The sequence below is a fragment of the Sinocyclocheilus anshuiensis genome, unplaced genomic scaffold, assembly GCF_001515605.1.
Source record: "Sinocyclocheilus anshuiensis isolate Anshui unplaced genomic scaffold, SAMN03320099.WGS_v1.1 scaffold567, whole genome shotgun sequence".
NCBI classification, from domain to species: Eukaryota; Metazoa; Chordata; class Actinopteri; order Cypriniformes; family Cyprinidae; genus Sinocyclocheilus; species Sinocyclocheilus anshuiensis.
Window position 1 is genome coordinate 593,529 of NW_015549600.1, and position 6,894 is coordinate 600,422.

A 6,894-nucleotide genomic window follows, 5' to 3' on the forward strand; every position below is an offset into this window, starting at 1 on the left:
ATAATCTTAAAGGGGTGGTTCAGTGGGTTTTTTCTAGGCTTGATTGTGTTTATGGGGTGCAGTCTAACATGTGTTAATGCTTCGTTTTTAAAAAAACGCATTATTTTTCACATAATTTACCTTTATTCCACACCACTCTGTCCCTTTAAGAAACACGCTGATCATTTCCTTCTTTTATGAAGCCCCGCCCTCAGAAATAGGCGATGGGCTCTGATTGCCCAGGTTGTCTCATACTTTTAGATACGCTGTTATTTGTAAATGCTACTGCTTATGTTAGCTTTTAATATACGGTTTTATCCTGATTAAATCTTTAATACAGTACAGCAACTGCACCGCGTCCATGTTTAACGCTTCTCATAGCTATGTGAAAATAAGTATATAATTGGAACAGTTCATTGTGGAGCAGAGCTGAATGAGAGAGAGAGAGAGAGAGAGAGAGATGCAGAGCAGGGGGACGCGAGGAACAGGATTGAGAAGCGCTTTTTCCCGGGTGCGGGGTTTATCTGGGTTTGTTACGTCACAAACCCGGGAAGTAACTTGTTGTAGTCCCTACCAGCCGTTTTTGTAGGCATTAAACTGCCCAAATTTTAAAAGACGATATCTACGTTTGCATTGAACTTTCAGCTTCGTAACTTTGCAGATATTGTTTATGCTCAAACAGCAACATTACACACTAACTAAGGTTAAAAAAAGTGAAATCGCAATGAACCACCCCTTTAACGGCAGAGTTTATGTCAGACATTTAACCACAAACCAATAAAAAAACAAAAAAACAATTGACTCTGAGATGATGGAACCAAAATTGCAAAAATGCAAACTCGTTTCCAGAATTTAGAACTCATCCTAGTTGCACTTTGGCAAATTGCCACAGGCATACAGATTTTTACAGGAAACTCTATCGCCCCCTTGAGTACTGGAGTGTGTTACTGTCACAGTAATACAATGAGGACAAGGAGATTGTGCAGCAGCAAAACACTGGCCATCTGCATTTGCATTCTTTCGTGCATGTGTTTCTGGCTGTAGGGTTGGAGTTAGGAAATGAGTGGCAAATGCTTCTTTTCATTGCTCCAGGATTGAAAATAAAGACTGTAGGAACGTCACACGTGAGAGTTTTACAAAAGGAGGTTTACTTCTAGCCACAAAAGTGATATGGAGATGAGATCGACAGGATAATGGAAGAGCAGACAGTGGCAATACAGTTGAGTTGACCAGAATCCGCACCTACCAACATGCTTTAGCTCCCATAATGCCAGATTTGTTTTACTTTTTCCTCTCTACTGACCCCTGAAATCAACCTAACAGTAAGACATGCAGAATGGCATAGGGTAGTCTAAATGTTTCTCAGAAAACCCCAGTCTGCTTTTCGAGAGTCAGAATAATAGTGCAAAGGCATTTAGAGGGTGCAGGGCAGCAGGTCCTCTTCATTTCATACCGTACCCGTCTATTCCATTAGCAACATGTGCTTAGAGTGGAAGACATTACACTCCCTCACCCTCTCCTTTTTTTTTACCGCTGTATTTTAGCCTAAGTGATTGGTTATTGATTTGCAGTACAGTTAATCTACTTACCTGCACTCTTCTCAAAGTCAGTAAAACATATCATCAAAAATGAGACATCAAGGTGACCTTGGACTTGTACATTGCTTGTACAGCAGTGTTCATTTTTGATCGGGCCATGCTAAAGGAATAGCTGTGTCATCATCTCATCCTCATGCCACAAATGAACACAAAATGTTACCAAATGTTACCAATCAAATGAAATTAGTGTTGACAATATTCATTTTTGCACTGCAGTAGTAGTATTTAAGTATATTTACACAGACTGTTTAATGCAGCTCAGAGGTGGCATGAAAGCATTTACATTGTATTTACATCTTATGTTTCAATATAACATTCTGAATATAGAAATGATTCATGAACAAAGCAAGTGACTGCCTTCATGAATGCGTCATTGAATCATTCACTCATCTGATTTTCAGATTCATTTAGCAAGAAAACACCAATGCTCACCAATGTTCAGAGACATGCGCTTCTGCTCTGGCTTTGTTTGAAACTATTTTTGTTGCCGAAACAGCAAAAACGAGTACAATATTGACTATATTTGTCTAAAATGTTTTTTTTTAATGGTTGTGTAAAATCAGAATCATATTTGCAATCAAGCTTTTTTTTTTATATTGCTAGTCTATATCATATGTGATGAATATAAAACAAGGACTCTTTTCATTTTTAGGTGAGCTATCCTTTTACCACAATGCTGAGCTTTTTGTCCCACATGTGAAATAGAGTTTCCCAGTGTATTTTGAGAAAGCTCTACCCGCTTACTCTTCCTAAAGGTAAGAGCATGCTCTGTTAATGTGAAGCAAGACTGATGCTGTCCAGCTTGTCGGCCCAGTAGTCATTTGGCTTTGATCTTCTCTAAAGTACTGCAATATGGCAGTCAGCTGTGGGAAAGAAGCTGGGAGAGCCTCTGGAAGGAGCTCAGCAGATAGCAGTTGATGATGACATGACCCTCCAAACTCGGGGCAACATTCCTCCGTGTCATTCCTCCAGCATGGGTGCAGTGTCTCCAGCAACACCATCTGGGCTGCTGGCGGAAGCTTGTTTGTTCAAACCAAATTCTGTCGGAACACTTGAGATGCTCTCAGTGGGGCTGGGAAAACCGGGTGGCGATTCTTGTTCCTGGCGAAGAGCTGTTTTTCATTTGCCCGTTATTTCTCACACCTCATCATATCGGCTTCTAGTGCATCTGATTCATTAACAGCTGAAGCCTTGTAGATCATGAAGCTGTGGTCTGGGATTTTCCTGCTGCATATCTGCTGCTGTATCTTTACAGAAGCAGACTATGGGAGCTCGGGGCTTTTCAGTTGCCACAGATCAAAACCAGCCCTGTGTGATTTATCTAGAAAACAGTTGCTCAAGTAGAGCCAAAATTCTTTGAAGCACATCATGAATTCTCTAAAAGGTTCCCAGACATGTTCCTGTGTGCCATTTAGTACTTACAAGTGCACGTGACCCCATGTGGATCTGGATTTGTGGTAGTTACAGTGCTGTTTGAAGAGATTTATCTTTCTTGATTGGCATCACTGGGATACAGTACCAGCATGATGCAGATGGCGTCAGTCGAGCTGAAGTAAAATTAGACAAAAGAATATAAGGGGATAGTTCACCTAAAAATTCTTTCATTTACTCACACACAAGACTTTTAACTATTTTTGTCCATACAAAGAATGGGGTCCAAAACTAAATATTTGGACCCAATTGACTTTCATTGATGGTATGGACAAAATGACAGTTTTTTGTCTTCTTTTGTGTTCTGCAAATGAAAATGATAAGAGGTTTGAAACGACTTGAGGGTGAGTAAATGATGAGTAACTGATGAGTAAATGATGACACTGTTTTAATTTTAGGTGAACTATCTTGCAGTCATGCATTTTATGTCCCCGCTATGAATACTACTAACATCTGTTATCAGTCTCTATAATTAACTGTCTATTTAAAGAAGAATCCTCTTTGAGTTGGTACATTCTGGTTCTCATCCCTTTCACACCTTTTTATCAAAACCACCTCTGATGTGCTAATGAGTTTGAAGCACCCTGTTCTTGGAAAGCACTTGTGCTGATATTTTCCCTCTGCCTTTAATGGGTTACAAAGCCTGATCAGTATCAGAATCACAGAATTTAATTGTATATCCTTGTTCCAAAACCCATGGAGCTGCCTTAGCTACTTCCTACATAGAAATGCATTAGAAAATAGATATGTAGATAGGAGCGCAATGGAAATGAACAGAAGCCATAATCCATCAGATTAGTTCATAACTTTGAAGTTGTGATTTAATGGAAGTAGCAACCATTTACTTCCATATGGTGACATATATCCAAGTGAAATGGATTAGAAAACAGTGTAGGGTGGGACTTGGTTTTATCCATCAGTTGCTGATTAGAAGGAGGCAGATCTCAGTGCAGGCTTGCAGTTGATTATAAGAAAGGGGCGGGGTTTATGCAGACTAAATGATTGGTGAGATTCTGCATACATCACCATAATGACTTTAAAGGTTGTGACACACCACGCCGACAGTCGGACAATGTCAGGCCACCGAGTGTCTGTCAGCCCAGTGTGTTCCACACCTTTGACATTAGTTTTGGTTTATTTTTTTAATGATGAATAAAGATTGCCACTACAGTTCTGCCACCTGCAGTTATTTTCTCTCATATAGGTGCAGAACATACATGCTAGTTGGCTGACTGTAGTCTTCCCAGTGTGTTCAAATGCAACTTTTTTTTTTTTTTTGGCATTTTTGCTTTTTTATTTTGATGGTGGAGTTGAGTAACAAAAGGCAGCGAAGTGGGAGAGAGAGTGGGGGCAGGATCAGGAAAGGTCCACGAGCCGGGACTCGAACTTGGGACGCCCGTAGTGCAACAGCACTAAATGTCGGCATATATAAAAAACACAGACATAGGCAATGCGAGGCGACAAAATAACCTGTTTTCGTCACTCATAGTACTTTGATGTTGGCTTGGTGTATCGTGACTTAAACCTGACTTTTAACTTAACATGATGTTCAGGAACGCAACAATGCGCAGTGTAAATAGCCTCTAAGGTAGGTGAGTTAGGTGAGGTAGGTAGGCTAAGTGAAATGAAACTTCATAAATGACATTGGCAGCAACTCTGGGTGTCAAGTCATTTCAACAGAATTTTGTTGCTATCGATCGATCGATCGTTGTATGATATCAAAGTACCGCAAGAGCTAAAGAGACCATAGCAGATGGCTCCTTATGTTTTCGAATCGCTCTCGCAGTACTTTGATGTCATACAACGATTGATCGGTGCAGTGCAAACAGCAACACCTGGTTACATTAGGCAATTTAGAAATCCTGGGCAGAATGTGTCTCCGGGAGTGGCACGCCTGGTCACCTTAATTTATAATAAAATTGAACTATTTTATCAATACCTTTTGGTTTTGAACAACACATACAGTATAAAACCAGTATGTCTGCCATCTTGTTTTTTCCACTATAATCCAATTACAATGCATTCTGGGATTTCCTTATCTTTGGTCAAACAAGGTATCTTAGTATTTACTTTTGGACCAGCCAAGAACACAACTTAAATGTTGTTTATTTAGGGAGCTCATTAGGTTTTGGAACAGAGCTATTGTTATTTGTCATTGTTATAGTCTTCCGCACATGAGCCAGAACTGAAAGTTTGTCTCGAAAGCTTGTTTATTCTGCCTAATCTGTTATAAACCCAATGTGCAAATATTTTAAGTGTGATACAGAAGGCTGGTTTTGTGTTTGAGCTCAAAACTGTCATCCTTAGCACTCTTTAGTGAAGAAGACCACATCACCGGCAAGTCTACATTATGACCACATAGGGACAGCATTAAACCAGACCCCCTGAGGTCAGGAACTTTCAGGCAAAACGCTCAGCCACATACTCCCAAGTAAACAAAGCCTTTGTTCCTCTCTGAGAACCGTCAAAGATAAACATCTGTTTTGGGTAAGTACAAAATGCAAGTGCAATCTTGCCATCAGCATGTCTTTGATCACCATTGCCTTATGCACATCCCCCTTACGCTAACAACGAGAACACTTGGCTCTTGGGGGCGCAAAACCAAATGCTGTTCACAACATGTTGCCATCGACAGAAATGTGTTGATGTTCATTCATGCAGTTGTAACATAACGGCTTTAAACTAGCCATCTTTTGGCTTCCATGCATACATAGGGCTGCCTTGTTATGCTATATCATTATTTCGTTTGACATCTCAGTCTGTCTCTTTAGTTTACAAAGAGATAAAGAATGGAATTGTTTCTTGGCAAGTGTCTCCGCTGTCTTGCTTCGTCTTTGTTGTGGCTATGCTGAGAGTTGACATGTAAACAGTCGAATTGTAGCTGACAGTTGCAGCCAGCTGCTAAGACGTTCTTAATCTTCTCTCGGTCTCGGTTTCAATCGCTCTCTCTCTTTTTCCAAGTAAACGAGACAGAAGCCCAAGCAGTCTTTCAGGTATTCAAAAGCAGTTGCTTTAGATAAAACAGAGCAGCTAGTACCTGTACTCTGTAATTCATTAGCATTAGCATCACGCCAAGTAGGGCATAGGTGTTCAAATAGCATAACTGGTGGGTTTTTGAAAAGTAAAAATTCATTAAAGGTGTCCTATTACGCTTTTTCACTTTTTCAACTTTAGTTAGTCTGTAATGTTGCCATAGACCATAATCAGGGTAGCAAATTTTGACAGGAATGGAATCAAGGCTGTGAGGGATAGAAGTAAATGCTTTGTACAAACTGATTGTACTGTTGTTTAACAACATAGCAAATGTTCAGTTGACAAAAAAAAAAAAAAAAATCAGTAGTCAAAAACTCCATAAAACAGTTTTGCCATTGTAAAGACTATAGGGTAATTCCATCCCTCACAACCTCGTTTTCACCTGTGGTAAATTCAATATGGTGTCTAACCCGACTAAGGTCTATAGTGAAAATTTAGTTACATATAATCTCACCTAATCCTTGATGAAATACAAGATTGTTAATTAAAGAATAATGTACTGTCAGATGGTCATTATCGCAAATTATAAATAAATAATTATTTCACCTTTATGTGGCTACCCTCAAAATAAGTAAATACACTGACGTGAAATTTTATGAGTTATTTTAGAATAATATCTTAAAGCTTGCATCTGGAAAAAACAAGATGACCACTGCAAGAATATTGCAGTAATATTAATACTGAAGTCCTCTGAGGTAATTTACACTGCGGTTGTTAAAGGGGTCATATGATGCTGCTAAAAAGAAAATTATTTGGTGTATTTGTGCAAATATTTAATTATTTAAAAAAATGTTTACAAAGCTCATCGGTCTGAAAAGCGAGGTGTGCTCTGATTGGCCAGCTATCCAGTGCG